Here is a 10,233-nt window from a genome sequence, read left to right as displayed (position 1 = left end):
AAGGTCAGGACTATATGGCGGATGTGGCAAAACATCCCAATCAAGCTCCAATAACTTTTGCCAACTGGCAAGACAATGATGGAAGACAATACTTTTTCGATTAGTCAATTCCGACCGCTTTTTTCAACTGCATTATTTAATTGCTTTAGTTGTTCAATGTAGACATCAGAATTGATCGCTCGGTTGGGTGGTAAGAGTTCAAAGTAGACAATTTCTAATCCCACCAAACTGATAACAAAATCTTCTTTTGATGAATATCAGCTTTTGATGTGGTTTGAGTTGGTTCAGCTGGCCTGCTCCATGATCTTTTCCGCTTGATATTGTTGTAAACAACCCATTTTCATCGACAGTTATCAGTCGTCTTTAAAAATGGACCATTTTCATTACGTTTCTTTAGCAAGTCGCAGCTGTTGATGCGTTGTGTTAAATGCGTTTCTTTCAGTTCGTGAGGAGCCCATGTATCGAGTTTTTGAACATAATCCCACGTGTTGTATTGTGGCGATCCGAATCGATTATTGCTTTGATTAGGGCATCATCAACTTCAACTGGACAATCAGAGCGTTTTTCATCTTTGAGTGAAACATCACCAGAGCGAAATTCGGTAAACCAATTTTGGCACTGCCGTTCTTTTAAGGCTTCGTCACCATAAACAGCACATAACTTTTTACGAGCTTGCGATGCGCTTTCGCTTTGCGGAAATAAAAAAGCAAAATATGACGAAAATGTTCCTTTTGATTTTCCATTTTTCAACGAACGCCAAACGAAAACTACGCAACCGATCAAAAAACTTTTTTTACTGATTGACAGCTGAATTGCCGACTATCAAATAACAAAATGTGTTTTACATTTGTACTACGTCTGCAAACCTAAAAATTCCACTGAAAGCATCTATGCCAGCCCAATAAAATAATGAAAGCTTTGGGCATAAACAAATATGATGTCAAATGTATACAAAACTTATAATGGAATCAGACTGCAGAAATTAGATTCGGAGACCGTACCACAAAAGAGACAAAAATCTACAGAGGAGTGAGATAAGGTTGCGTATTATTGCCACTATTATTTAACGTGTCCGCAGAAAAAATATTTGAAGAGGCAATAAATGACGCAGAAATAGGTATTAAGGGGGAAGTCTACTGTGAATTTTTCAAAAAATCGATTTTTTTTTTTATTAGCTTAAAGAATACTTTGAACCCTCTTAAATAAGGTACAATATGTGTTACAGCTGGCTAAATTTTTCTTCGTTGAAATTTCGACCTTTTCTCTACACTCTACAAGGGAAAATTGAAGGACAAAGAGGAATTGGTGGGAAGAAAATGACGTGGTTCGAAACACCAAGGAGTGGACAGGTCTCAAAACAATCACTGAACTAACAGTAGCAGCGAAAAACAGACACAAATTTAATGAAATCGTTAATAATATGATCTGACAACCATACGGCTAAGATCAAAATAACGCTTGTCCGCGAACATCCAGCATGGATACGCCTATTAAGAAGAAGTATAAAAATGTGAAACAAAGTATAAATGTTTTATAAGTAATTAAATTGAATACCCTATAATAAATGAATGACATGATATTTCCAAATAAAATTGATTTATTATTTCCAAAAACTGTTTTAAAGTTGAACGCAAAGTATAATATATACATTTGATTAAGTGCTTGAGCCTCTGCACATACATATGAGTTTATGTATACGTACCTTTTTTAACGACGCAAAATGATCAAGAAAAATATTTTTAGCAGCTTTTAAAAAAATCTCATAAAACAAAACTAGACAGACATGCTAGGAACGTTTACCCCAAATGGGACTCGAACCCACAATCTTCGGCTTAGGAGGCCGACGCCTTATCCATTAGGCCACTGGGGCGACCAATTTTAATGTGCAACAAGCCATATTTCAAGTAAATCAGTTCTTCTAGTTCGTCTTCCAACACCAGTATTTATACCAGTTACTGCCTTTCTTAAATTACCTGACAGATGTCACCCTACAAAGTGTTGTAAATGGAGTATGCCTGCACTAAAAAATTAATATCAGAAAGAACGTAAATACTACTTGGAGCAGAGAGCGTAAAAATATTCTGCAGGAACGAATGTGAATTGCTGAAAGCCATCCCAACCACCTCAACTTATTTCACCACTTCAATTGTAAGACAAAAACACAATATAATTTTTTTAATGTTCGTTGCGCCTTTTGCTACGCATATGTACGTATGTATATATGTACACAAGCGAATGCGTATATGCAAAAGGCAAGCGGAGTGACTATATCCGACTCGAAGGACCAAAAATGTTGCGTGGAGAATCCTTAATATGTTGCAATAGGACCAAGTTGAAAGAAGTAATGAAATATCCGGCTCGAAGGGCCAAAAATGATGAACACAAAACGATAATGTTGCGGCAAAATTCCAAAATTTAAAAACTCGTTGTTTTACATTGAAAATTACAATTTTTTCTAACACAATTTATTACAAACTATTCCCTATATATGTAGGTATACACATTTATTTCAAACAAAACCTACTTATTTTCACAGAAAATTATAACGAATAACAAGAGTTGAAAAACATTAAAGTATTTTAAACTAATACTAAATTGGACTCAACAATACCTATTATGTATATATATATGATTATATGTAAATATAAAATAGAAATAAACTATAAAATTTTGTATTTTAATTCTTTTTTTATTACAAAGCCAATTCAATTTGTACAATAGTAATTCTTAAGATTAACAAAAGTTCTACCATAGGGTCTTACAAACTAAATAAACAAGCAACTAGATAACTGTTTAATTAGCTATTGTGAAAAAAAAAATAAAGAATAATTTTTAATTCCAAATTTTCACTATATTATACATATATATATTTAAAAAAAAAAGGAAAAAAAAGCGCCGCAGGCGAAAATTTGGAATAAAAAATCGAGCGATTTTTAATTCCAAATTTTCACTATATTATACATATATATATTAAAAAAAAAAAGAAAAAAAAAAGCGCCGCAGGCGAAAATTTGGAATAAAAAATCGTCTATGCTGTCCACAGTATTTTTGCGTAAAACTTTCTTCTGCGTAGGCGGCCTTCGGCCACACTTCAAAAAAATAACCCTCATCAGTCCAACTCCGGCTACGCAATCCACAGTATTTTTGCGTAGAACTCTTTTTCGCGTGGGCGGCCTTCGGCTGCGCTTCAAAAAAATAACCCTCATCAGTCCAACTCCGGCTAGGCAATCCACAGTATTTTTGCGTAGTACTCCATTTCGCTTGGGCGGCCTTCGGCCGCGCTTCAAAAAGATAACCCTCATCAGTCCAACTCCGGCTACGCAATCCACAGTATTTTTGCGTAGTACTCCTTTTCGCGTAGGAGTTTTACGTGAAGCTGAACTGTATTTCGAAAATCATATCGATATTGTATTTATATATATTTATGAACTCAATATATACACCTTAGAGGTTGTAAACCCCCATTCCCTCATTATTCTAACAAAAACGAGTGTGTGGAAATTATGTTCCTATGTTGCTTCGTTTTCAATCGCATTCTATTTTTTTATTATTTTTTGCTTCTGGCAGCACTCCATTCAGCCATGCTTTTCAGTTATTGTAAATTTAGCTGGCGCGTCAAGTGTTTGCAAGTTATAAATGCAATTTAAATTGTTAATTTATGGTATATATCAATAAAAAGAGTTAAAAACGTGTGTGTATGTTAATGTAGTTTGAATATTTATTAAAATAAATGTGATAAGTGCACTTATTGTATCAAAATTTGGTGAAGGTAAAAGACAAGTTTTATCAACAAATAACTTAAAAACTATTATTAACTGAATAGTGTTGGTGCTAGTTTTAGCAAAATAAGCTCGAAATCAACATCTCCTGTGAATTTCATTGGAAAATTCGTAATATTTCTCTCAAAACAAGTGAGGGGATACTGCATGGAGTCGGAGCCTTAAATGCAAATGCATTTGTCCATACAATCACTTTCCAATTTTAAACGCGAATAGGTGCCCATTTACACGATGTCTCCTCTGGAAGGGAAACATTTTGTTCGGTGGTGAAGGACGGCCGCGGAAGAGAGAAGGGAATTTGTCTCCTGTACTGGCGACACGCTTTGTGCTTCTTATTCGTATTTCCAATCTTAAAACAATTTTTGACAGTTGCTTCATTCGTTTTCTTCTTTCGTGGAAGAAAGTTCTAAGTTATGTGTTGGTTTTCAAGCAAACGGAAGATAACAACGATGACAAACATACGAACGCTGCTTGGGAAATGCACAATTATTTTTGCTAGTAAAGTAGTATAATTTAAAATAGTTATGGGACATGTTTATGTTGATTTCTAATTTTTCCCTGCATTTCTAGATACTCAGTTTAATTTTAAGTTAATTATTTACATATGAAGTATTTTTAATTTAATTTTTTTTATTCAAGTATAAGAATTTATAAATATATTTCAATAAAAAAAACAACGAATTATTTATTATTTAACCAGTTTGCATTTTTAATTCATATATTTAAGAAAATGTTGTCGAACGCTCTCTGCTTTACATGTAAGCGCGTGCTAGAATACATCCGAACCAGACGATGCTAAAGTATTAAATGTCAAAATGTCGCCGAAAACAATTTTGCCCGTGTGTCCGCGAATGAGACATGAAAAGAGAATTTCCAGTGTCTCCAGAGAACGTTAAATATAGAGAATTCTCACGAGCTACGAATAGTGTGAATTGTCAAAAATGAAGTGAAACCGCGAACACTATTTCACCTCGCTTAACTCGACAGCGGGGAAGTTCTTAACAGGGCTGCTTACAGTGAATTATGTACAAGTACATTGGCTCTGCTCAGTTTTTGGTTTCTGTATGAAATCAAATTGACGAATGCCGACGGCATTTTGCAAGGCATTTGCTTGTGCATTTTTATGTTCCCTTGGTAAACGGAAATTTATTCAATTTGTATTTTCAAACAAAGGTGATTATTATATGCGCCAAATCAAATCAAAGTAACTTTAATATTTTGATTTAATTTAAAAAAATACATTATAAAACGACCTCTCACATTTTGGTATGTGCGTTTTAGTAAATTTAAAACTAAACAAATTTGATGAACATTTTTACTAATTTTTTGAGTCGAAATTAATTCATAGCATACAAGTGTTTTGGTATATCGACATACATATGTATTTACATTTGAACATGCATTTATTTGTTCCTTTGGCAAACCAAATCTTTTTCAATTTACATTTTATTACAGGGAATAATAATATACATACATTTGTATGTATGCATTTTCTAGATAGTATAAAAGTTTAAAATAAATAAAGGAAAACTTCAAAGAAAGGTATTTGCATATATGGGACAACTAAATTCAATTGCATCTTTATTAAATATGTACATATATGTTGCACGCATATGTGTGCACTGAAGCAACATGACCTACCTCACGAGCATCGCCTTATATTTCATGTAAATAACCTAATGATCAAATTCCTGCCTCACAAATGCTAAAACAAATTTCTTTTGAATACTCATGTACATATTTGTATGTGCGTATGTACACTTGGTGCCCATATCCCTTCAAACAAATCAAAAAATTCTGTATACAAAACGCTTCATTACCAGGCACACAGGAAGATGGCATATGCAAATATAAATATTGAATTCAAGCAAAACAATGCTTATTAATATACACATATGCATGTACATACAACCGCACACACAGGGCATTCGCTTTATTCCTCAAAATGCGTATGTCGTTCAAAGCTAAAATTCTATGCCTAGCGACTACAAGAACAAAATGCAGTCATAGACGCAGGCGTAGCGGCCATCATTCTAGTTGCCATAGCGCTGAACAGTCGCGGCGGCGCCGAACAGTTTCAACTATTGTACTGTGCAACAAAAACTCATCATCAAAAAATTCATTGATAAATTCGAGCTCATAGTTCTAAGAGCAAGAACTTTCATTCATAAAACGAGCCGCCCATATGCCAATTTTCCCGACAATTCGAAAATAGTCAATATTTGAATATTTCGCGTAGAATTATTTGCCAATATTTGATAAATCTTCAATTTTTGTCAAGTCGAGTGCCCGCGGCATCGTACATATGTATGCAAAAATATATGTATGTAAATATGTCTTTCTAAATGCTCGACAGCCGCAGCTGCTGTGCGTCAAGTGCGCGCATGAGCATACAGTAAGTTGCAGAAAAAACAAGTAGCTTAAAAAAAAGGTCTGATTCGGACATTTTAATACTAAGATAAAATTTGGAAACAATTATTTTATGTTAACTGATAGTAGGCAAATAGTTAATTAGTAGATTACTTTACGTATGTAGTTTTTCAATTGATAAAAAGTGCACAAAACATATGCATATATCTGCAGTTAGAAACTTACTCTGAAATCAGAGCATTTGTAGGTGCCTGTAAACATGTCAAGGTTACTGTACATACAATGCTGTGCCTATGAATGTGCGCTGCGCCTTTGAATGCGCGCTGGATTTCTTGCGAAGTTTTACCGTTTTATCTTGAGCTGTGGCTGGTGAGCACACATACACACAGCATATACATATGCGCAAATGTATATAAATTCACAAATGTATATAAATTCACAAATTTACATTTGCATATGCCATCTTCCTGTGCGCCTGGTAATGAAGCGTTTGCTATAGAGGATTTTGATTCAGTTGAAGGGAATTCAACAAAGTTTTACAGACACCAGACAGACAGACATAACATATGTACATAATTTGGATGATTTGGAGAAATTCAAATATATAGGTCATATTAAAAAGCTACCTAGCATTCTTTGCTTCTAATCACCAACAAATCCTTATCGACTGCTGCTAAATTTACATAATTCAGCCCCTTACTGTTAATTTTTGTTGAAAAATGTGTCTGTGGTGAAATTGTCTTCGCGAGACGAGTACCCCTCGAAAATGAACACTTTCCAGTCATTAAGACTTCTCTATTCATTAACGTTCTCTGGTGTCTCCGTGTGTAAATGGCAGAGAACGTTAAATATAGAGAAGTCTCACGAGCTACGAATAGTGTGAATTGTCAAAAATGAAGTGAAACCGCGAACACTATTTCACCTCGCTTAACTCGACAGCGGGGAAGTTCTTAACAGGGCTGATTACAGTGAATTATGTACAAGTACATTGGCTCTGCTCAGTTTTTGGTTTCTGTATGAAATCAAATTGACGAATGCCGACGGCATTTTGCAAGGCATTTGCTTGTGCATTTTTATGTTCCCTTGGTAAACGAAAATTTATTCAATTTGTATTTTCAAACAAAGGTGATGAAGAAAAAATGATTGAATTTATTATATGCGCCAAATCAAATCAAAGTAACTTTAATATTTTGATTTAATTTAAAAAAATACATTATAAAACGACCTCTCACATTTTGGTATGTGCGTTTTAGTAAATTTAAAACTAAACAAATTTGATGAAAATTTTTACTAATTTTTTGAGTCGAAATTAATTCATAGCATACAAGTGTTTTGGTATATCGACATATGTATTTACATTTGAACATGCATTTATTTGTTCCTTTGGCAAACCAAATCTTTTTCAATTTACATTTTATTACAGGGAATAATAATATACATACATTTGTATGTATGCATTTTCTAGATAGTATAAAACTTTAAAATAAATAAAGGAAAACTTCAAAGAAACGTATTTGCATATATGGGACAACTAAATTCAATTGCATCTTTATTAAATATGTATATGTTGCACGCATATGTGTGCACTGAAGCAACATGACCTACCTCACGAGCATCGCCTTATATTTCATGTAAATAACCTAATGATCAAATTCCTGCCTCACAAATGCTAAAACAAATTTCTTTTGAATACTCATGTACATATTTGTATGTGCGTATGTACACTTGGTGCCCATATCCCTTCAAACAAATCAAAAAATTCTGTATACAAAACGCTTCATTACCAGGCACACAGGAAGATGGCATATGCAAATATAAATATTGAATTCAAGCAAAACAATGCTTATTAATATACACATATGCATGTACATACAATCGCACACACAGGGCATTCGCTTTATTCCTCAAAATGCGTATGTCGTTCAAAGCTAAAATTCCATGCCTAGCGACTACAAGAACAAAATGCAGTCATAGACGCAGGCGTAGCGGCCATCATTCTAGTTGCCATAGCGCTGAACAGTCGCGGCGGCGCCGAACAGTTTCAACTATTGTACTGTGCAACAAAAACTCATCTTCAAAAAATTCATTGATAAATTCGAGCTCATAGTTCTAAGAGCAAGAACTTTCATTCATAAAACGAGCCGCCCATATGCCAATTTTCTCGACAATTCGAAAATAGTCAATATTTGAATATTTCGCGTAGAATTATTTGCCAATATTTGATAAATCTTCAATTTTTGTCAAGTCGAGTGCCCGCGGCATCGTACATATGTATGCAAAAATATATGTATGTAAATATGTCTTTCTAAATGCTCGACAGCCGCAGCTGCTGTGCGTCAAGTGCGCGCATGAGCATACAGTAAGTTGCAGAAGAAAACAAGTAGCTTAAAAAAAAGGTCTGATTCGGACATTTTAATACTAAGATAAAATTTGGAAACAATTATTTTATGTTAATTGATAGTAGGCAAATAGTTAATTAGTAGATTACTTTACATATGTAGTTTTTCAATTGATAAAAAGTGCACAAAACATATGCATATATCTGCAGTTAGAAACTACTCTGAAATCAGAGCATTTGTAGGTGCCTGTAAACATGTCAAGGTTACTGTACATACAATGCTGTGCCTATGAATGTGCGCTGCGCCTTTGAATGCGCGCTGGATTTCTTGCGAAGTTTTACCGTTTTATCTTGAGCTGTGGCTGGTGAGCACACATACACACAGCATATACATATGCGCAAATGTATATAAATTCACAAATTTACATTTGCATATGCCATCTTCCTGTGCGCCTGGTAATGAAGCGTTTGCTATAGAGGATTTTGATTCAGTTGAAGGGAATTCAACAAAGTTTTACAGACACCAGACAAACAGACATAACATATGTACATAATTTGGATGATTTGGAGAAATTCAAATATATAGGTCATATTAAAAAGCTACCTAGCATTCTTTGCTTCTAATCACCAACAAATCCTTATCGACTGCTGCTAAATTTACATAATTCAGCCCCTTACTGTTAATTTTTGTTGAAAAATGTGTCTGTGGTGAAATTGTCTTCGCGAGACGAGAACCCCTCGAAAATGAACACTTTCCAGTCATTAAGACTTCTCTATTCATTAACGTTCTCTGTAAATGGGGTGTAGGAAGAAGATTGGAATGACAACAGTATGGTGTTGCCGGATGCCTGCAAATGAAAACAAAAATTAAGTATTTGAGTTTAGTGTTAATGATGGGGATGGGCGTTTTTGTGTCCCCTTACTACATACACGCATATGACGTCTGAACTTTGGGTTCAATGGTTTTAACACGGAAAGGAGTTCTACGCAAAAATACCGTGGATTGCGTAGCCGGAGTTGGACTGGTGAGGGTTATTTTTTTGAAGCACGGCCGAAGGCCGCCCACGCGAAAAGGAGTTCTACGCAAAAATACTGTTGTTGTTGTTATTGTAGCAGCATAAACATTCCCCATACTTATATACGGGGAATGCTGCTGGAGTGACAGTCCTTGGCCGGATATAAATCCGAGTCGTTTCGGTACCGTAGAACCGACTGTCGTGGAAACGCAAAAATACTGTGAACTGCGTTGCCGGAGCTGGACTGATGAGGGTTATTTTTTTTTTAAGCGCGGCCGAAGGCCGTCCACGCCAAAAGGAGTTCCACGCAATAATACTGTGGAGCCGGAGTTGGATTGACCCATGCGAAAAAAAGTTCTATGCATGAGGACCTGTTTGTAAAACTGCTCGAAGCAATACAAAACACTTATAAACCGTAATTTTTGGCTTTTAATTGCTTTATTATTTTTTTGATACGCTTAATATCATAGTTTCTAAATTTAAATGAGTTGTAAGTTTTTATTTTCAAAAATATTTCTCAATTTTAATTTAAAGAAAAAAATACTGTAGTTTTACAATGAACCTTCCCCGGAACATCTCTGCATACGCACTTCGTTTATATTTCAGGTATATGTCAACACCCACTTTTCGTTAAATTACAAAACTTTAACATTAAATCACTTAAGAACTATAAGCCTCCGGCAGGTGCGGTTTTCAGTTTTGAGATTGGGATACACCCCTTTAACCTTTT

General features: G+C 34.7%; 1 non-coding gene across 1 annotated transcript; it reads right to left on the bottom strand.

The window, feature by feature from the left end:
* Positions 1–1,797: 1,797 nt before the first annotated feature.
* Positions 1,798–1,870, bottom strand: Trnar-ccu (transfer RNA arginine (anticodon CCU)). Its single transcript has one exon. It is a non-coding gene; the product is annotated as a tRNA-Arg (tRNA).
* Positions 1,871–10,233: the final 8,363 nt, after the last annotated feature.

The sequence above is a fragment of the Anastrepha ludens genome, chromosome 6 (genome assembly GCF_028408465.1).
Source record: "Anastrepha ludens isolate Willacy chromosome 6, idAnaLude1.1, whole genome shotgun sequence".
Classification (NCBI taxonomy): Eukaryota; Metazoa; Arthropoda; class Insecta; order Diptera; family Tephritidae; genus Anastrepha; species Anastrepha ludens.
This window is presented reverse-complemented; position numbering and strand designations above follow the sequence as displayed.